The 21,968-nt window shown below is 39.4% G+C and overlaps 1 long non-coding RNA gene across 2 annotated transcripts in view; it reads right to left on the bottom strand.

Moving 5' to 3' along the window:
* Positions 1 to 1,040: 1,040 nt before the first annotated feature.
* Positions 1,041 to 21,968, bottom strand: part of LOC311524865 — a 134,869-nt gene continuing 113,941 nt past the window's right edge. For both annotated transcript variants that reach the window (XR_014712631.1, XR_014712632.1), the window contains 2 exons: positions 9,283 to 9,403; positions 1,041 to 3,816 (listed from right to left, as the gene is read on the bottom strand). This is a non-coding gene — a long non-coding RNA (uncharacterized lncRNA). The remainder of the gene's footprint in view (positions 3,817 to 9,282; positions 9,404 to 21,968) is intronic.

The following is a 21,968-nucleotide window of genomic DNA, read 5'->3' on the forward strand; positions in this document are numbered from 1 at the left end:
TTAAAATGATTTGCTATCAATTTTTGCTGACAACAATAAATTTTATATGACTAACTACTTCATGTGAAGGGTGAAGGTCTTCTGCCAAATTAGTTTCTAATTTTGTACCTCATCAAGAACAACAAAATCATCTTTCAGGGAAATGATGTCTTCTAGCATATGATTTTCATTACACAAGACATTTTATAACAGACTTATGGACATTTTGAGCTGGGTTTGATTTTTTTTAAACGTAAGCCTATTGAGAGAAGTGTTCAAATAAAAAAAGCCTTCCCATGCAGCATGTTTTCTATTAAGATTGTTAAAGTATTTCACTTGTTGGCTATGGGTGCTAACTGCAAATACAAAAAGTTCAGAGGAGTTTTTTTTTAAAACCTAAAAATGTAGGTTTTAAAAAAGCAGCATCATAATCTGGTAGTAAATTTTAATTGATTGTGAATCAAGATCCCATGTGTTCAATTAAGATTGTTCTTAGGAAATCATTTGCCAAGTCACTCTAGATAAAAGTTTAGGTTTATCCACTTGTACAAAACTATACATAAGTGGTTTGAATGTGAGCAGCCTTGCATCAGAAACTTTAAGTTATAGTTTGGTCAGTATGTAGTATAATGGATTTGTCCTATGAAAACCTATGCACGAAAAGTCAAATCATTTTAATTATATTTTGTCCAGGGACTCTAATGAAATAGAAAATAAAACAGAGCAAAAAAACCCAGAAAATAATTGCTAATGTCAATCTATCCAGACAATATTATCTTTTATCTGCAGACTGCCTGTAATGCTTACAATAATCACTTGGTAGGCAAGGCAATACAGCTACATCAGGATATGGATGTGATCTCTGAATGGGAGTTCTCTGTAAAGTTAGCATTTCTTTCCATTATGATTCTCAGTTAAAGAATCTCTTCAGTCATCAAACAAGAAACTATCCCCTATATTGTTTATGTTACTATTAATATCAGTGTGCACTGTTACAAAGTCTAATGAAGAAGTCAGCATCTGCTATGTGGCTTTTCTTTATTCGGGTTAAAAATGTGCATTTATTAAAAACATTATATGTCTATTAAACATGTTCCCCCCTCTGTAATTCTGTTCCATGGAATTTCTGCCTGGTGTAAATCAGTTAATCTCTGCATGTACATCCACCATATGGCACAGTGCTACAAATGAGATGAGAGTAAGTTAATTGGCCATATTAGACCAAGCAAAACAGATTTTAAGTTTGACTATCAGAAATAGTAGACTTTTCACACCTTCACACAGCATACACATTCTCAGTTGCCTTAACCATGGAAGAACAAGCATTTGCACAAGTAGATTGTTTGTTCAGTCACATGTAGTATTCATTGTTCAGGAATCCCACAGTCAAAGCTGTCGGTCTGTTTCATATGTAAGAGATCAGTCCATATTAAAGAACAACATGGAAATGAAAACCTTAACTCTATGTTTGTTCTGTGAAAAGCTAGTCTGACCGTGAATATTACATAGGTACAACAGGAGTGCATATAACCAAGAACGTAAACAGCAGTATTGTGTGCTAAGAGGCTAAGTGAAGTCACTCACTGATACCAGTACATGAGGACAATGTAAATTTTTGTAGTCCTGTAACCATAATGAAACATCATGAGTTCTAGGGGCACTGGAACTAGGTTCGAAGATACTGTAAACATAAATGCCTTTATCAATTTTTGGCTAAGTGGTGTAAACAGTTTATTGTCTTGAGAAGTATGGAATGCACACAACGTACTAAGAAATGCTCATGTGTCACTTTTGACATATGGTATATATGATAACTTATTTTTTCATTCAAATGATCACTTTGCTACAAGGCATGGCCCCTTTAGATTATAAATACTACAAATACACAGTCTCTCCCAGTCCTCAAAAAGTAGCTTGTCTATTTCCTTTCAGTAACTAAAAAAGCCCCAAGACAAAAAAAATTTGCCATACAATTGCCTTTAAATTTCACTTGAGCATTTGCTGTAATAAAATATGAGAGGGAACAATTTGTGTCTTTTGGGCATTGTTCTAATGCAGAGGCTGTGTTTACAAGATATTTTGTAAGAGAAGACTTATATTTAGCTACTGCAGAAAGTGTTAGCATTTTTCTAGGCAGGAGAAAAAGTAAAATTATTTTGGGATATAATAACAAGTAAAAGAAATACTTTGCTCTTACCAAGCGTACCATAAATCAGATGTTTGTGCGCTCCCTGCTGCTTATATGTGGTGTTGCTCAATTCCACAGCTGTATTTTAAATTTGAAAAGGCATTTCATTTTTAAAATTCAGGAAATAATTCATCTTGCTGTAACTCAGAAAGTTTAGTAATGGTGTGATGCAAACAACATGGCGGACACAACATAACTCATTGAGGTCATCCAGTAATTGACAATTCTCAGAGAAAACATCCAACTTCACTAGATGGGAAAATAGGTAGTTTCATGATCCGGTAACTTCCAGTGGTTCATACAGCACAACCACGAGTTCCTATTTCTGTGTTTACTGAATGCAAAATATTCATGAGTGCTGGTTAAAAATCATCCCATTCCAGCTTAGCTGGTCATGCCACTGATTTATTATTTCCTCTAGGTCAGGGGTGGCCAACCTGAGCCTGAGAAGGAGCCAGAATTTATCAATGTACATTGACATAGAGCCACATGTAATATGTCAGCAGCCTCCCAACAGCTCCCCCCTGCTCCCAGCACCTCCCGCCCACGAGCAGCCCCGCCAATCAGCACCTCCCCCTCCCTCCTGATAAGCTGTTTCCTGGCATGCAGGAGACTCTGGGAGGGAGGAGGAGGAGCGAGGGCATGGCAGGCTATGGGGAGGAGGCGGGAAGGGCTGGAGTGGGGGCAGGGCCTGTGGCAGAGCCAGGGGTTGAGCAGTGAGCACCACCTGGCCCATTGGAAAGTCGGCAACTGTAGCTCCAGCCCCAGAGTCGGTGCCTAGACAAGGAGCCGCATATTAACTTCTGAAGAGCCGTATGTGGCTCCAGAGCCACAGGTTGGCCACCCCTGCGCGAGGTTTTCTTTTGAGGATGCCTTATTGATATGTTGCCTGTATATAGCAGCTTCTCACCTTTTTCCATTGGGATCTTCCTACTCCATCAATATGACAGAGCTTTTACTGGGGAGGGAGGACTCCATGTCTCTGAGGACGATGCAGGGTAAACTCACAAGAAGTTTCTTCACAAAGTTTCCCCTCACAAAAAGCCCCTTTCCCGTGGCTTTTGCTGCATGAGAGGGATGATTTGGGAAAGAGCAAGCACACAGAATAAGCAGGCACTCCTCTCAGAAAATAAGTCTGTGTGACTTCTGCTAACCTCGGGTAGGGCTCTGCCAATTAAAAATCAGAACCAATATCATGTGACCAGTGATGACCTACCAAGCAACTCAGATCAAAGAGAGAATGAATGTTCACCACACATTTTTGAGTCACCATTTACATTGCAATTTTTTAAATAAAATTTCTTCCATTTCACAAAAATATCATAATCTCAAATTTCACCCATTTACAATATAGTTATGATGGAGGTTGGGTGAAATCTTGTGGAAGTTGGTGGGTGTGAGAGCTGCCCTTCATTCAGGGTAAAGGTCAGAAGCAATAAAGTTCCATTTTAGAGTAAGATAGCTGAGACAATAGGAGCCTCCAACCAGAACACAGGTCACATGCAAGGCTGCTCAGAAACTGCACTATGGAGACAGAGGAGTTTCATTGAGTATTTTTTTGTTGGAGGTGTGTGTGTCCATGAGCTGAAACACCCAGAAGCAGCAAAAGAAGCAGGAGAAGCATCCAGTGAAGCAATGGAAGTGTGGCCCTGAAAGAAAATGAAGAAAGAAAGCTTTTGGGACTGGCTGGGAAGTCAGGCTTGGAAATGTGAACAAAGAAACTTCTTTCTGTTTGATTCCTACTGTGTTAAGGGAAACAAGACTTTATGTACACTCTTTGTAAATTAACAGGACTGCATGAATAGACTACCCTGACTCCATCATCAATTTCTCCTACTAATGTAAATAACCTGCCCGCACTCAAATATTGGCTAACCACTCAGGCCAAAAAGGGTAACAATATTGTTTGAGCTGGGTTAAACCTTGTTATGGGTTGAATTGAAACCTTGCTGAAAATTATGTGTGAATGCACCCTTCATTTAAGATAGTTGTGAGGGACAGTTAAAGCACCGCACCTAAAATAAAGCATAACTGAGTCTGCCCAGAAACTAGCAACATGTAGATGGCAGATTCCACTGGGCATTGTTTCTGCTCCCATCTGGAACCCTCCCTAGAGCACCAAGTGTGACTAGCCACTCAGGTCAAAAGGGTGCAACTGTATTTACTGTGCTCCTAATGAAGTTTAGTTTGTACAATGGCACGGATACAAAAATATTTGTTTTTTCCTCATTATATTAATTTTTTTCACCAAAGTAATTCATTGTAGTGAGACAACTAAACGCTTCATCTTCCTCTTAATGAGAATTGGTTTAATAAAAGATTTTTCAAACATTTGCTGAAGTGTGACAATATTGCTTAAAATAAAAATTCGAAAGACAAAATATAAGAAATGAGAAGGAGAAGGTTTTTTTTAGAATTTCACTTTTTATATGTTCCACCCTCTGAAAAGCATAACCACCAAAGCAAATAAAAGTTTAATAAATAATATATACATATACACACACATTTAAATGAACAACCATGATTAACTTCTTAAGAACCATTAAGTGTATAATTACAAGGATTCTATTACATTAAGATACCAATTTCTTTAAAGCCAGAAATAATACCTGCTGAAACTTTAATTATTTAAATGAGAAAAGAAAGAGGCATGTTATCTTCTCTGACAAAGATTAAAATCAATTTAATTGCTTCTCTGCTGCATTGACATGATTCTTGCTGTGAGTCAAGCAACCAAAAAGGGAAATTAACACTGCAGCTGTTAATCAAGTGATATTTGTGTGCTCCATCTTATTATAGCAGGAAAAAGAATAACTGCTACTTTGGGGAGAGTTTGGCCACACTGTACTACATATAATTTTTTTACTTCAAACATTCAGCCGATTTACTTAATTTTTAGAATCTCAAGTATCTCTAGATGAAGTGCAGCCTGAGAAAATTGTATGTTGCATTGTTTGATCCCCTAATAAAATTTGTGATGTCAAGACCAAGGTTTGTTCCAAATTAAATTCACCCTTGGATATCTGACTATAGTGTAAAATTTTGAAGTAGCTCAAAAAATAAAAAAAAGATATCAATCGGTGGGGGATGGGCAGAGGGTGACAGCTATGAAGCATAACGGTATATTTACAAGCAAGACAGTAGCAGCTCCTAGAGGTCAAAATTCAACAATTTTACTAAAATTAGAACATGCATTTGAAAGCAAATAACTGTGGAGTATGTAGCACCAACTCATGACTTATATCTGCTGATTTAAAAATGTTTATCCTTGCAGTGCCTTTGTTAAACCTCAGCACAGAGTGAATATTCAGCAACATCTACACTCGACAAACTAATGTATCTGATTGTAAGAAAATGGTATTGTGAAATATTTATGAATTCTGAAATACAAACCGGTGTGGTGCCTCATCATCTCTTATCAGCCCTTGTTAGCTTTACAGATGATGAGACGCACGAGAATAACCGAGGTTGTCAAAACTAATAGAATTCAGAGACTCTGCACCAACGTAGTTCAATTTCATCGAGAGCTCATTTACTGGAATTTTTAACTCCTTCACTTCTCATCATTGGATTTGTATCAGTTTCATTTTAGGGACTGTTATTTACTATACATAGCAGAAGTGGTCATGGCACTTCCCTAATTGCAGACTGGACAATCGACTATGGGAACTTTTGGGGGGAAATAATTTGGATTGTAGTGTAACTTTAAGCATCTTCACCAGTGATGGACAAACCTCAAGAAATTTGGTTCAGATAACTGAGATCTGGATGCTTATTGTATCTGAACTTCCAGAGTCTGTGGTCAGAACAAAGCTGGAGTGAAACACTCATGAGAACTTGTGAGAACATATGTAACTGTCCTTCCACGAAGGCCTGGGAATCTCGTAAGAGCAGCTTTTCACACAGCATTTCAGCTCTTGTAGGAGAGCATCCTCTCACAGTAGCTCAGTACCTCTTCTCCCAAACAACATAGCGGAATGATAAATAGTTGAACTAAATTAACTTTTTGAGCCACAAAAATTGTTTGATTTGGGTTTGTTTCAAAGAATAAGCAAAGATCAGAATCAGGTCTGCTACCTCTGAAGTGATTGAGCCAACCCTAGTCTTTACTTGGTGCTATAGACAAAGTTTTGTAATACTGGTAATTTTTCAGCAAATACTAATCTCTTCTGAAATTGATCACATTGTTGCCCAGCCTTGTGCTGTGCCTTATTCAATTTGGCCAAACGTGGCATGTTACAGATGTCCAAAAGGAGTTTACTGCTAATGAAGCAAAGTTTCAGTGGATTGTAAATGACAATCAGAATTTCATAGGCAGTCTGATTCTATATGTTGGCAGGCTTTATTAAAAATTATCACTTTAAACTGAAAGCCTGAAGGCTCCATTAGAAAGGTTCAAGGTCATATGTTGAGATCTAGTAGAGAAAATATTAGATAGCAAAAACCTAGTGTTGAAATCATTGTACAATCTGAGATCAGGAATCAAGAGAGGTTACAGTTAGGGTTGTGCAAAGCATGGATTGTTCCATCTGTGTATGGGGTTCACGAACCAAATTCTGCGCTTGATTCACAGAAGATGGATATGAACTAACTCCTAGATGTTTACTAGATATACTAAATATCACTGAACTCAAACTAAGGGAAACCCGACCACCACCAGAGCCTTCTCCTTACTCTATTGCTCCTACTCTAATGAGCCGTAGGACCTCATTTCCAGTTTTAGGTGACTCCAGATAGATCCTATTGCCTTTTTGGGGGTGAGGAGGAAGAAGAAAAGTTCTTGTGGCCAAAGTTTCCCTGAGAAAATATTTCTTAACTTTACCCAAGCATGTGCTAGGCACCTCCCAAGACAGATGGAAAGACAAGATCCCTTACTCAAGAGCTTACAAACAAATTTTGGATACAACAGTGAGGATAACAACAAGACATTAGGAAGAATGACCAGAAGCAACATTAAGGTTACATATTAACTCAGCAATATTAGTGTACACTATGGAGGAGAGTTTGTGGCACATTTTTTCCTAAATATGTAGGATGAATAAGTAGGAAATTTAACTGGTAAATTTCTTGCCGGCCTCACAAAAAGAAGTGGGTCTCCAAGGAGGATTTAAGAGAAGAGCAGGTAGTGGATCTGCAGACCAGCACAGGCAAGGCCTTCCATGCGTAGAGGGGCAGTGTAGAAGGAAGTGTAGAAACAGTTGTGGGAAAAGGTGATAAGCAGAGTGATGAAGCTGGCATCCTCGGACTAGCTGAATACAGGATAGGGTTGGGAAGATAAAAGCTGGGAAAAACAGTGCAGGGATTCAAAGAGGAGCTACTGTGGTCAAATTCATGGGTAAGGGAGAAAATCTTGGTTTCAGCATTTTGTACAGACTGGAGCAGGGCACTGTGGGCATTAGAAAGGTGTCTGAAAAGAAAGTTATCAAGATGGGACAAGAGAAAAATTTATAGCTCTCTGGACAAAGAGAAAAGGATAGATCTTAGAGATACTATGTAGGAAGGAAAGGCAAGTTTTGGACATGATCTTGCAACTGTAGACAGAGATTATGTACAAACGCATTCCCCTCAAATGCAGAATTTGTGGGTTATCAAATAAATGCAATATTAATTTAGGTGTGGATTAATGTAACCAAAAATCTTACTTCCACTGACATGACAAATATATCCAATCCCAGCTGTGTCCTCTGGAGCATGTAGTACAGACTTTCACATAGGAAAATTCCAAAAATGAAAAGAGTGTAGTAATGAGTTGAAAATAAAACAGAGAAGAAACCAGAAGGCACTGGTGAAGGAGAGTGACAGTATAAATCCAATTTTGTTTTCAGCAAAGGAGACACAGGAAGCCTTCAGTTTCACATACTCTGATACTGTCAGAAGGTCTCTGTCACCAGGAGACAGTCTGTCCATTTTCTAGGTTAGAAGTGGGATTGGTTTTACAGGTGGCTTCTCAACATTCTTGCATATAATCTGACATCTCTGTCTGAATAAACATAGGAGACCCATCTTATTTTAGTTCCTTTAGTTTTCTTTTGTTTACTTCCCTATAAAGCTTACTCATCTCACCCATGTCTGCCTTCAGCAATAACCAAAGATTACAGTGATGAAAGGAGTTCTCTGAACACACACACAGAGTGAAAACCACCTGTTATTTGGCAGTAACTTTCTGCCTAACCAAATGGTCACCATTACTGTATGCCTTGATCACTACATGAAGAATTTATCACCCACCATCTTACTGTAGCTTAGCAACTTCTCTAGGAAGATAGGAGCAAACAATAACCCAGGAAAAGTGAAGAGCCATAAAATTATTTCCAATAATTGTGTAAGATATTTTACATATTTCTGTCTTTAAAAAGTTTAACAAAATGCCCAGAACTCTGGAGAAAATGTAATGCAGAGATTACTGTTTAGATTGGTCAGATGTTCATCTCTAAAAGTCAATTAGCTATAAGCTTCATGCCCCTTTCTAGGAGGCACTGTGTCTTTAGAGAAACTTATGAAGGGATGCAAGTGTTTTCAAATGAGTTCTTATTGAGGTACTGGAGAGTTCAAGTGCTTGGAAATCAAACATAAAGCCTCTGTGTTCTAGGACATCAATTTAAACCGAGCCCTGGGCAGTAGCATCTAAGGGTATGCCTACACTGCAATTTAAGGTGTAATGTCAAGTTATGCCTACCTGTGCTAGCTTTAATCAAGGTAGCTCATGTAACAAGGGCAGTGAAAACATGGTGGCGCAAGCTTCAGCACAGGGTAGCCACCCAAGTACAAGCCAGCCAGGGACCCCAGGTATGTACTTAGGAGGCTAGCCTGCACTGAGGTTTGTGCTGCCATGTCTTCACTGCTCTTGTTATCAGAGCTACCTAGATTCAAGCCAGCAGAGGCAGATATAGCCAAGCCTCAGTTACACATTAAATTGCACTGTAGATGTCCTTGGTGAGTCTTCACCATCAGATGGCTGTTTGGTGTCCTATGCAAAGTGAGCTAGAGGCCATGACCCAGTACACAGCTGACAGGGATCCACTTCACAAAAGCCACCACAATTTGCACTAGTCAGCTACACTGTTGGCAGTCTCAGCATGAAAATCAAGGACTGAACGGACTCTAAAACCACCTACCTACTGTACAAATGGTGGTTCCAGTTGAAGGGCGAAACATCCTGGTGAGGTAGGTGGATTGCAATGCTGTTGCCTGTGCTGTACGTGTTTCCACATTGTCAATCTATAAGCAATAGGTGACCTGGAAAAAAATAAAAATAATGCATGCTACGTGCTACATGCACCCCAAATGGCATTTGAACTAAATTAGATGGAGAAAGGAAATGGGGGATTTGAGTCAGAAAGTTTCAATGGCTAAGATGCTGAAACACATGTCGTTCCTGGGAAGCTGCCAGAGGAAGAACAGCTTTGATTGTTTATTTAAAAAAGTAGAAAGAGCACATTAAAGAGCAGGCAATTTTATGGGGCATAAATATATTCTCAACGTGCATTTTGCTACATTATGGTGCAAGTTTTCCTAACAGGCATCCTTTCCTTCCGTATACTTCATTTGCCTCAACAGTAGACGAACATGACTTTTTGTCACTAGCTGTCAGACTAATATACTCTTCAGTTCCTCTCAGCAGCCTGGATATTAATTCAGGATTTCCATTGTTTTTTTCCCCCTCTCTCTAAAGATCAGCAAAAACATTTTATGGAGAGTATTACAAAAACCTCTGTGCTCAAGCTGGTGCTAAGTTATGAACATTTTAACACTTGAAACACTTTAACCGGGATATGACTATTGTTAAACGTTGATTTAAAAAAAAATCTATTAAGATCTTTCACGTGAACTTAGTTTTAGTGAAAGATGATGGATACCAAAGTCCTCTATTTACCGACAGAATATATAGCTACTGTACAAGCATCTCCATACTGTCCCCTCTTATGCCCAAACCCAAACTCTGACCTGGAGCAGGTGGGGGTCCATCTCTGGAGAAAGATTTTGGAAGACAGTACAGTCTACATGTCTATTCAGTTGTTGTTTGTTCTGCTTAGTGAGGCAAACAAGCATGTAAATTAGTTCCCTCTGTGAACGTGGTTTTTGAGTACTTGTCCACTAGGAATGGGATCATAACTGCAAAATATGAAGCACAGCTATATGAAACAGTAACATCTTCCAGCCTAGGGCTGGATTTTAACTGGCAATTTAGAGGTAAAGGACTAGATTCCATTACCAATCCCTTGAGCTGTCCAGACTTGCCAAAGTCAACAACATTGACTAAAATAATAAACATTTCTAATAGGTGTATTGACCTTGTGTGTGCAGATAAGATTGTTGATCATGTGCAGGTGGCAAAGAGTCATGAAAATCCCCTTTCAGTATATTAAAAGTAGAAGAGAAGCCCTTAAGGGGGTCTGGTCTCCAGCTTTCTCCTTGCCATACTTAAGACATGCACAATCCATTCTTCCCTCCACAATGTAATGTTTGTTTAAACACTGAGAATTGCAGTAAGGCTAATGGGAGTGGGACTGTCATTTTTATATTAATATTTGCGGATTATGACTGCCCGGTTGGAAGGACAGCCACTTAAGATACATTATTCCCGATTAACAATATTACTACCAGGGAACACTGAAAAATTGCAGAGAACGATGTTAAAAGGGGTGGGAGTCTACTGGTCTGATTAGAGAACTGGGAACCAGGAAACTCCCAACTTCACCTGCCTGTTCAAATCCTATAGTGATGGATTCTATGAGAACATTTGTAATGATTAATTCTGGTTTAACCCTAAGTCACGGGCAAGTTGAGCAAATCAACCTCTCCGTCCCAGTTTCCCCATCTGCCAATTATGCATAACACCTACCGTCATAATGGTCTTGTGAGGATTCTTTAATATTTTCAAAGGGTTCTAAGGATAATAAGTGCTAACGTATTATTAACCTGTAGGAACATCTCCTTTTTTGTGACACCTGTGCGAGTACTTCACAGACAGTGTAATTCATGCCTCCATAAAACGAACTTGCCTTCCTTTTTGCACAAAACATGTAATTGTGGAGCCAACAGAATCTGTTGTAAGTGGCAAATTCATCACATTTGCTTCCCACCCACCGAGTGGAAAACTTTAAACACGTTTATAGATCTACAAAATGGGTATATAGGAGAAACATGCAGATTTCTGGAGGGAATAATAAAGCCATATTAAGCAACCATACATAGATATTTCCAAGATAATTCAAATGATGCACAATGAGGCAGGAAAGTGGGGGACCCATATTTCCAGTCCCAAGCACTATTAGGAGAAAAACATTGCAATGACATCTGCCCATTTTCCAGGGCTTTGTGAATCACAGCAAGCCCCATCAGCCAGTATGTAAAAAACTTGTAGTAACAGCTTTCAAACAGCATTGGAGGCTTTCCAATACATCAGTGATGCGGCTGTATAAGAACATGAATAGTATTGAGTGAAAAGCCCGTTTTATTTCTTTTTTAGATAGATACTTTGACAACTAGAAGTACAAAAAATTGCAACAGCAACTTCATTCTGAGCAGACAGTCCCTACACTCATCATATACACCAACGGTACTGTTCGTTAAATGTGACTTTTCCATTTGTTCTAGATACAGATCTCTAATATCTAGCTGGACTAAACCTGCAGGGCTCCTACTTCTTTCACAGAGTCACAATGTGGGTACACATGTGTACTGTAGCATCACCTATTGCCTGTTAGTGATATTGAGAGACTGTTTCTACTTAGGGACTCAAACAGTTTTAATTTTGTTAGGAAGTTGTAATAAATACAAAGGGAAGGGTAACCACCTTTCTGTATACAGTGCTATAAAATCCCTCCTGGCGAGAGGCAAAACCCTTTTACCTGTAAAGGGTTAAGAAGCTAAGAGAACCTCGCTGGCACCTGATGCAAAATGACCAATGAGGGGACAAGATACTTTCAAATCTGGAGGTGGGGGGACAAAGGGTTTGTCTGTATGTGTGATGCTTTTGCTGGGAACAGATCAGGAATGTAGCCTTACAACTCCTGTTAAGTTAGTAAGTAATCTAGCTAGAAATGCGTTAGATTTCCTTTTATTTAATGGCTGGTAAAATAAGCTGTGCTGGATGGAAAGCATATTCCTGGTTTTGTGTCTTTTTGTAACTTAAGGTTCTGCCCAGAGGGATTCTCTATGTTTTGAATCTGATTACCCGGTAAGGTATTTACCATCCTGATTTTTACAGAGGTGATTCTTTTACCTTTTCTTTAATTAAAATTCTTCTTTTAAGAACCTGATTGCTTTTTCATTGTTCTTAAGATCCAAGGGTTTGGGTCTGTGTTCACCTGTACAAAATGGTGAGGATTCTTACCAAGCCTTCCTCAGGAAAGGGGGTGTAGGGCTTGGGGGGATATTTTGGGGGAAGACGTCTCCAGGGCTCTTTCCCTGTTCTTTGTTTAAAATGCTTGATGGTGGCAGCATACGGTTCAAGGACAAGGCAAAGTTTGTACCTTGGGGAACTTTTTAACCTAAGCCGGTAAGAATAAGCTTTGGGGGTATTTCATGCAGGTCCCCACATCTGTACCCTAGAGTTCAGAGTGGGGAAGGAACCTTGACAGAAGTATACCTCTAAAGACACTAAAGGACAATTAGTGTGTCACCTAGATCTGGCCCTTAATATCCAAAATACCTAAACAAAGGGTCATAAATAAGAAAAAGGAATAAATCAAGCTATTTTATAGTCCATATTATAAGGAGTAGAACAGAACTGGAGTTAGCAATTCTAAACAGGAACAGGAGGATATGCTGAAATACTACTTAAAATAGAGCCTTCAGAAACATTAGGTGTAGATTCAACTATGTTTAAACTTCATAACACTCACCATACCATTAAAAACACATTTGTTTGAACAGATACTGAGAGCAGATTTCCTGTTCCAAGTTACTACATGACACTAGAAAACAGGAACTAAAATGAAATTCAGTATAATGTAATCCAATGCAAGATTATGTGAAAATGGCCTTACCGCAGGGCTATGCATTGAATGGGCATTTAAATCCTATTATGTCTGATTCTCTTGCAGTATTTGGGCACGTTTGTAAATAGCTATAAAGAAACATTATGCCTAGTGCTGTTAAGTCCCCACATGTAGCAGATGGTTTCTCTGTTGTGAGAATGTATGTTTCAAAGTCAGACCCAATGCAGAAAGAGGCAACAATGGAAACCATGGCATCTGGTTTCAAAGACGCACAGCTCACAGCTAGTGGGAGAAATCAGACATAATACAGAGAGATAATATAACACTGATTTACCAGAACATTTGCAGCAAGTAGGGGAGCCATAAGAAAGATGTTCATGCTTTCTTTACCTTTGTCATGACTGAGAGCAGATGCACAGAACAGAGCAGAGAAGTGGGAATCGAAACAAATTAGTTATTTTAAGAGAAAGTAAGTAGTATCAGAAAAACAGAATTGCCTGCTGTAATCCTAGAAGAAGAGCTGGTAATGATAAAGAGAAATGAGTGGCCCATAGAAAACAGATCTATAAGATCAGCGTAATTCAGTGAGGGAAACAAATACCTTTCTAAACATGTCAACCAGACCAATATAAAACATAATAAATCTAGAACAAAAGGTAGAAGATGTACACACTTTATAAAAGAGAAAGCAAGACAGCCCTGAAAATGGGCCATTAATTTGTAATGCTTATGACACCATGTAATGCCTGTGTGTGAAAATCTGGCCCCATCCAAGTCAGTGGCAAAATCTCCTGTTAACTTGAATGGGGCCAGAATTTCACCTTTTGTTTGTCTAGGTATCCTTATAGGCAGCAGCTTTGCACCAAAGAAATTATTCCAATCACAGCATTGGGCAGTGAACAGACTAAAAAAATTTTTGGTATATATGTCTTTCTAGAACTCAAAATAGAAGACATCATAATTAGGTTTCACAGTAGCCGCCATGTTAGTCTGTATCCGCAAAAAGAACAGGAGTACTTGCGGCACCTATGCATCCGATGAAGTGAGCTGTAGCCCACAAAAGCTTATGTTCAAATAAATTGGTTAGTCTCTAAGGTGCCACAAGTACTCCTGTTCTTTTTGTGGATAATTAGGTTGTTCATCTCATTTTGGTTCATGCAAAGGATGGAATAAGCCAAGAAGCGGCAAGCCTCAGTTGTGCTTCATGGCCATGGTATTGAAAATGAATTAAAAATAAATTTAAAAAATTGATTGATTTTTGGAGGGCTGGGGCAGCAGGGAAGGGAGGTGTTCCTGAATATCAAACAATTGTATTGATGTGCTTTTTACCCATGATTTGTGCTGTATGCTGGCTGTGTTGTGGAAATGATGTGTGAACATGTATTTTAAATCTGTCATAAAACACATGCACAAGGGGGCCAAATTAAGTTTGCACAGGCAACCTTACTTCTGACATTTCCTAACTTTTGAGTGCTTGATTTTGTACCCTTAATAACGTTCTTTTAACATAGTATTTTTGTATGTTATTTCCTGGGTTTTAATAAATTAAACTGAAAAAACAAGCTTCATCCTGTGGAACCATGTTGATTCCAACACAGTTCACCAACAGGGTGGGAAGCTTTAGATCCATAACACATATCTTTGCCACTTGATCTAACAGAGTAATTGATAGCAATAGTAGTTTATCATCCTCTGTGAGCCAGCCAATAGAAGGAGATGAAGCACATATTTTGCTAGTGGGTTTCACAGCTATTTCCTTCCACTAACAGAATGGTGAGACTGGAATCCTGGGTTCTATTCCAGGTTCTAAGGCAAATATACTCAAGTGGTCAAAGACTCTTCTCTGCCCCTGTTCCTCCCGCCCAAGCCTGATCCCTTCTCCCTCAGCCCCTCCAGCCTCGATTCATAGATATTTAGGTCAGAAGGGACCACTATGATCATCTAGTCTGACCTCCTGCACAACACAGGCCACAGAACTTCACCCACCCACTCCTGCAAAAAACCTCTCACCATTCATCCATTCCCCATCCACTTCCATCAGCTTCATGTCCTGGTCCCAGACACACACTTACTTGCTATACCCCAGGGCCAGCTCCTCATCCCCTTCTGCATTCCACAGAGGAACTTCTTCCTCCATGCTGCCTGGGTAGCAGCAGGAAAGCATTGAGAGCACAGGAGGGATTATCCCTATCGATTCTGGTGCCCAGTGTGATGGGTTGGGTCACAGAAACCCCTTTGGGACTGCCAACTAACGTGCTGAGACTACCTCTGAGTCTGCTTTTCCTGCCAGCTTGGGACTTCAGTACCTTGCCTTGTTTGAGCCAGACACGCTTGCCTGCTGCAAACACAGACCCAAGTCTGAACCATGTCCCCCAAAAGCTGCAGGCTTAACTGAAAACAGCTTAAGAAGTGTTCCTGTCTCCAGCTCTCAGTACCCATCTCCCAATGGGGTCCAAACCCCAAATAAATCTGTTTTACCCTGTATAAAGCTTAAACTCATAAACTGTTTGCCCTCTATAACACTGATAGAGAGATATGCACAGCTGTCCCCCCTCTCCCCCCCGGGTATTAATACTTACTCTGGGTCAATTAATAAGTAAAAAGTGGTTTTATTAAAAACAAAAAGTATCATTTAAGTGGTTCCAAGTAATAACAGACAGAAGAAAGTGAATTTACCAAGCAAAATAAAATAAAACATGCAAGTCTAAGCCTAATACAGTAAGAAAACTGAATACAGATAAAATTTCACCCTCAGAGATGTTTTAGCAAGCTTCTATCACAGACTGTACACCTTCCTAGTCTGGGCCCAATCCTTTCCCCTGGTACAGCCCTTGTTCCAGCTCAGGTGGTAGCTAGGGGATTTCTCATGACTGCAGCCCCCCGTGTTCTGTTCCACCCCCTTATAGATCTTTTTCACAAGGCAGGAATCCTTTGTTCCTCTCTGGGTTCCCGCCCCTCCTTCTAAATGGAAAAGCACCAGGTTAAAGATGGATTCCAGTTCAGGTGACATGATCACATGATCACTGTAAGACTTCATTACCCACTTGCCAGCACACAGGTATACAGGAAGACTTACAAGTAAACAGAGCCAAATAACAGTCAATTGTCCTGGTTAATCGGAGCCATCAAGATTCCAACCCACCATTAATGGCTGACACTTTGCATAATTAAAATAGGACCTCAGGGTTATATTTCATATTTCTAGTTTCAGATACAAAAATCATACATTTATACAAATAGGATGACCACACTCAGTAGATTATAAGCTTTGTAATGATACCTTACAAGAGACCTTTTGCATGAAGCATATTCCAGTTACATTATATTCACACTCATTAGCATATTTTCATAAAATCATATAGAGTACAACATCACACCCAACACCACAGCATTCCACAGAAGACCAAGAAAAGGAGAAGTCCTGCTCAGCCTCTGCAGCCCTGAGATGGAGCGTGCTCAGTTGCAATGTAGGAATGGGATATGCACAGTCCAGTCATCTGTAAGAGCTATGACAGAATGGAGCATGCTCAGCAGAGACAGACTCTTTGGGAAATTTAGATGCCAAAATCTCTACTGAGCCTGTGAGAACTGAGTTCTTCAGAGGCTCATTACTTGGTCAAGATTTTCATGGGGATTGTAAAAGAAATGTCCAACACCAAAATTACCCATCTGCCAAATTTCTGGTCACTTCTCCAAAGTATAGGGATGGTATGGCTTCTCAGCAAAATGGCTGATGTGAGATATTTTTAATGTGGGCAAAACAATTTATTTTTCCATAACATCATTCTGAGAAATAGCTGAAGTTAAAAAGAAAAAGCAGCTAACTTCAGGCAGAACCATCACGGAACTTCAGGCTGTAGCCTCAGGCAGAAACCAGCATGGAACTTTTCAACCCAAACAGTTAAAGTTTGGGAAAGTTACAAAAACAAGTGAAAACCAGATCTTATACTAGATACTGCTGGGCAACTTTAACTACAGGCTTTGCTCCTTGTACCACCTATAATACAGTTTGTCCAAATACACTGGAGAATTGAGGCATTTGTGTATGACTTTTTATGAGTAACAGAAGTGAGGACATTAGGAAAGCCAATGTGTTTTTAATTTGCTAAACTGTGCTTACAGGTCTATTGAATGCTATTGTGAGATTGCCAAAGAGTAAAAAAAAATTCAAGTGAACAAAGTGATTGTTAGAAGAAGGCGTCGAGATCTGAGGAATCACAATGGTTTTCCAAGAAATCAAGTAACCCTTCAGACACCAAAGTTAAATTGACTCTAAAGCTTTGGAGACAAAGGCTGAAATTCTGTTCTCGAAGAGGTGCGGCACACAATTCACAGTCCAGGAGATGAGTGGGGCAAACGTGGCTTTAAGCCACCTTTGAGCCCTCATAATCCTGGGCTTCTCCAGGACATCCAGCATAACTTAAAAAGTCCTGGGGCCTTGTTTAAGTTACAGCTGCCTCCCCAGGCTAACCGATAGTTCATGGTGCTACACACTGTGGCCCTGACCCAACATGCCCCTCCTATACCCAGCATGCCCCCTGCATCAGGGCTGGCAGAGGAGTCCTCAGGAAGCAGCCTTACAGCTGTCTTCCGCAGTGCCGGAGGTAAGGAAGTCCTCCCATGGTCAGAACTGGGGTTTGGGGAAGCCCCTTTTTGCCACTGTAACTCTTACATGGAGTAAAGTGGCCAAAGTGGGAGTGAAAATCTCACCCAAAGGGCTGATTTGCCTCATTGATTTCTGTGATGGTATACAGATTGTTAAATTCAAAGAGGAATTGCAAATTGTTATAAACTGTTATAACCCTACATGGGCAGATTTAAACCAGCTTCTACGAGGAGTCATGCCTAGGGAAACACTGAGTTGCATTTGTGAAGAAGCTCAGTGGCACAAGCAAAATCCAGGCCATGACCAGGAAAAGTTAAATAAAATCAGGGAGAAGCTGTTAGATACAATTCTCACAGTCTGCCCAAAGAAAGCTGACTGGACCAAAAATTAGCACCTGTAAACAAAGTAAAAATAAGAATTTGAATAAAACCCAAATACCTTCACCACCACATTAAAACTATGTTAATGACCTTCCAGCTCCAGAACATACAGGGACCCCATAATAGCCACCCATTGCAGTGGGGGGAAGGGGAAGGCCAAACCAAGGTCCCCACCATCCACCCCCCCCAGGGACCCAGTGATGGCACGTGTTACTATTGCAAGCAAATGGGCCATTGGATACAGTAAATGTCCCTACTGCCCTGGTCTATCCAAAAGTGGCACCCCGCCTCTTCACATCTGTCCATTTTTATCGGTCCTTTGTTTGACCATCATGCCTTCCTCCTAAGCCCTTACTCACCTGCTAACCTTTTGGGAAAAGACTTGCTGTGTAAATTAAATTGTATCAATGCGTGGTTAATTTTTCTACGACAAGATTGCTACCAGTGTGAAAGGAGAAGCAGGCTAGAGTTTTGCCTTTGATATCCCAAGTTAAAAAGGAATAAAAAAAGGTTTATGTATTTTTTCTTCCCCCAAGTATCTTCAACAAGATGGTATTGGTTATTCTACTACGGATGACTGGGCCTGTGGAAGCCCATCCTAATGTAAAGTCACCTTTGTCAATATGCTGCAGGGAAACAGTTTTGCAATGAAACTAGGCTGTATTTGTAAGGTATTACTGCATATTGCTGTGTAAGATAAGGAACAAGCACTACTATATACAACAAGAGACAGGCTGAAGTACTCAGTATGGTATGAATTCTGTATGCAATACTGTATGTCAGTTATCTCTCAAAATTGAGAAGTAGTTCTTTGGTTTCCCTTTAGAAGTATACACAAGTTAAATATGCTGTTATCGTGGATACAATATTGCAATCAGTTAATCTAGAATATATTTACTAAAATCTTAAAGTAATATTTAAGTATATTATAGTTAAATATATTTACTAAAAATTTAGTTCTGATTAACATTTTTCTAAATGTTCCCCAAATGTAAAACATATGTTTGAAATCAGACATTCGGTCTGCTACGTTTAGCTGTATTTTAAGAAATCAGTACGAGATACTATATTTTTATTGCATATTACATAAGTGAGAAGTGGAGCTGCCACAGCCCATCTCTTCTCTAACTAGCAAATTGGTATTTAATTTTTTTGATACGTGACTGTCATAAACTGAAGTCAAAATATAACTGTCTTTCATGTAACTGACATATTTAACATATGTATCAATTAAGCCCTTCCTTAAAAGAATGAATACTGAATCTATTGCATTTTCTTGTAGAAGTGTTATGGCTTAGACTTTAACGTGTTTGCAAATGTTTGTCTGGGATTTCAGATGTCTGTGTGGAGAAGTCTGTGAGGAAGTTTCATTATACATGCAGCATTTATGATCATGAAAGGCTAACTTCATATTTATAGAGATGGCTGCTGACTGTTCATGAAAAAGCACAGAATCTCTCCTCTTCATTGCGGGGAAAGAAGGATCTCACAGAACATAGAACAGTTAATATCAGCTTTATCTGAATTACGTGATTGGTCATTAACAATTAATATGGACTGCAGGATTTGGCCTTAGGTGTGAACAACTACATCCTTTTCCCTTAAATTCCATTCACTGTTGGGAAATAGCCAATGTCCTCATTCAGAGGGAAAAATAATAAGTGTGCGTTATTTATACCCAGCTAAGAACATTCTGCTTAAAAAAACACAAGATTCTGCCACCTTGAAATCTTCAATTACTTTAGAAGTATTACATGGGAGTTTTATATTTTGTGTGCCAGCAACTATAAATCAATAGAGTCACACACTTACCCACTTCATTATATACTCCCCCGGCTAGATTGAGCTTGTCCCAAGCACCTACGATTCAGTATTTTTACACTGTTGACCCAATGTGCTGAACCCACTCACATAGCCTAGCTCAGTGGCTTTCAACCTTCCAGACTACTGTACCCCTTTCAGGAGTCTGATTTATCTTGTGTACCCTCAAGTTTCATCTCACTTATAAATTATTTGCTTACAAAATCAGACATAAAAATACAAAAGTGTCACAGCACACTATTACTGAAAAATCACTTTTTCATTTTTACCAAATAATTATAAAATAAATGAATTGAAATATAAATATTATACTTACGTTTCAGTGTACAGTATATAGAGCAGAATAAACAAGTCACTGTATGAAATTTTAGTTTGTAATGACTTCGCTAGTGCTTTTTATGTAGCCTGTTGTAGAACTAGACAAATATCTAGATAAGCTGATGTTCCCCTTGGAAGACCTCTTCATACCGCTGGTTGAGAACCACTACTGCCAGCAGCAATCAAACCCAGGATTTTTGGTTTCAAGAGCACAAGACCCTATCTATTTAAAAGTGACATGCAGCGTCTTTACACCTTGATCTTATGAAACAGAAACTAAGGAAGTTGGGTGTGTGTGTGACGTTGCACTCTGTATGATTTTATGAAAATATGCTAATGAGTGTGAATATAATGTAACTTGGAATATGCTTCATGCAAAAGGTCTCTTGTAAGGTATCATTACAATGCTTATAATCTACTGAGTGTGGTCATCCTATTTGTATGTATGATTTTTGTATCTGAAACTAGAAATATGAAATATAACCCTGAGGTCCTATTGTAATTATGCAAAGTGCCAGCCATTAATGGTGGGTTGGAATCTTGATGGCTCTCCCATTAACCAGGACAACTGACTATAGATGGCTCTGTTTACTTGTAAGTCTTCCTGTATACCTGTGTGCTGGCAAGTGGGTAATGATACAGTGATCATGTGATCATGTCATCTGAACTGGAATCCATCTTTAACCTGATGCTTTTCCATTTAGAAGGAGGGGCGGGAACCCAGAGCGAGACAAGGATTCCCGCTTTGTGCAAAAGGTATATAAGGGAGTGGAACAGAACAAAGGGCATTGCAGTCATGAGAAATCCCCTAGCTACCACCTGAGCTGGAACAAGGGCTGTCCCAGGGAAAAGAATTGTGCCCAGACTAGGAAGGTGTCCAGTCTGTGATAGAAGCTTATTGAAACGTCTCTGAGGGTGAGATTTTATCTGTATTCAGTTTTCTTACTGTATTAGGCTTAGACTTGCATGTTTTATTTTATTTTGCTTGGTAATTCACTTTCTTCTGTCTGTTACTACTTGGAACCACTTAAATGATACTTTTTGCATTTAATAAAATCACTGTTTACTTATTAATTAACCCAGAGTATATATTAATACCAGGGGTGGGGGGGGGGCAAACAGCTGTGCATATCTCTCTATCAGTGTTATAGAGGGCAAACAATTTATGAGTTTACCCTGTATAAGCTTTATACAGGGTAAAACGGATTTATTTGGGGTTTGGACCCCATTGGAAGTTGGGTATCCTAGTGTTGGAGACAGGAACACTTCTTAAGCTGTTTTCAGTTAAGCTTGCAGCTTTTGAGGGACGTGGTTCAGTCTTGGATCTGTGTTTGCAGCAGGCAAGCGTGTCTGGCTCAAACAAGGCAAGGTACTGAAGTCCCAAGCTGGCAGGGAAAGCAGACTCAGAGGTAGTCTCAGCACATCAGTTGGCAGTCCCAATGGGGTGTCTGTGATCCAACCCATCATAGTGTGCATGTGCATAAGTGACAGCAAAATAAAGACCCTGGACCAAATTCCTCACCTATTCAAGTGCAATTCCTCATTGACTTCATCAGGAATTGTACGTAAGAGCAGAATTTGAACCTACCTTAACTTTTCTTAGCAAATACTCCATTAAAATCTAAAAGCAATTGATGGACCTCTCATCCAAGTTATAGGCTAGACACAACTCTCCTGTGTTGTCAATGGTTTCCATAGTTCAGTAGTAATCTACACTAAGTTGTACTTCTCTG

The sequence above is a fragment of the Lepidochelys olivacea genome (assembly GCF_965140295.1).
Source record: "Lepidochelys olivacea isolate rLepOli2 genome assembly, chromosome: 8".
Classification (NCBI taxonomy): domain Eukaryota; kingdom Metazoa; phylum Chordata; order Testudines; family Cheloniidae; genus Lepidochelys; species Lepidochelys olivacea.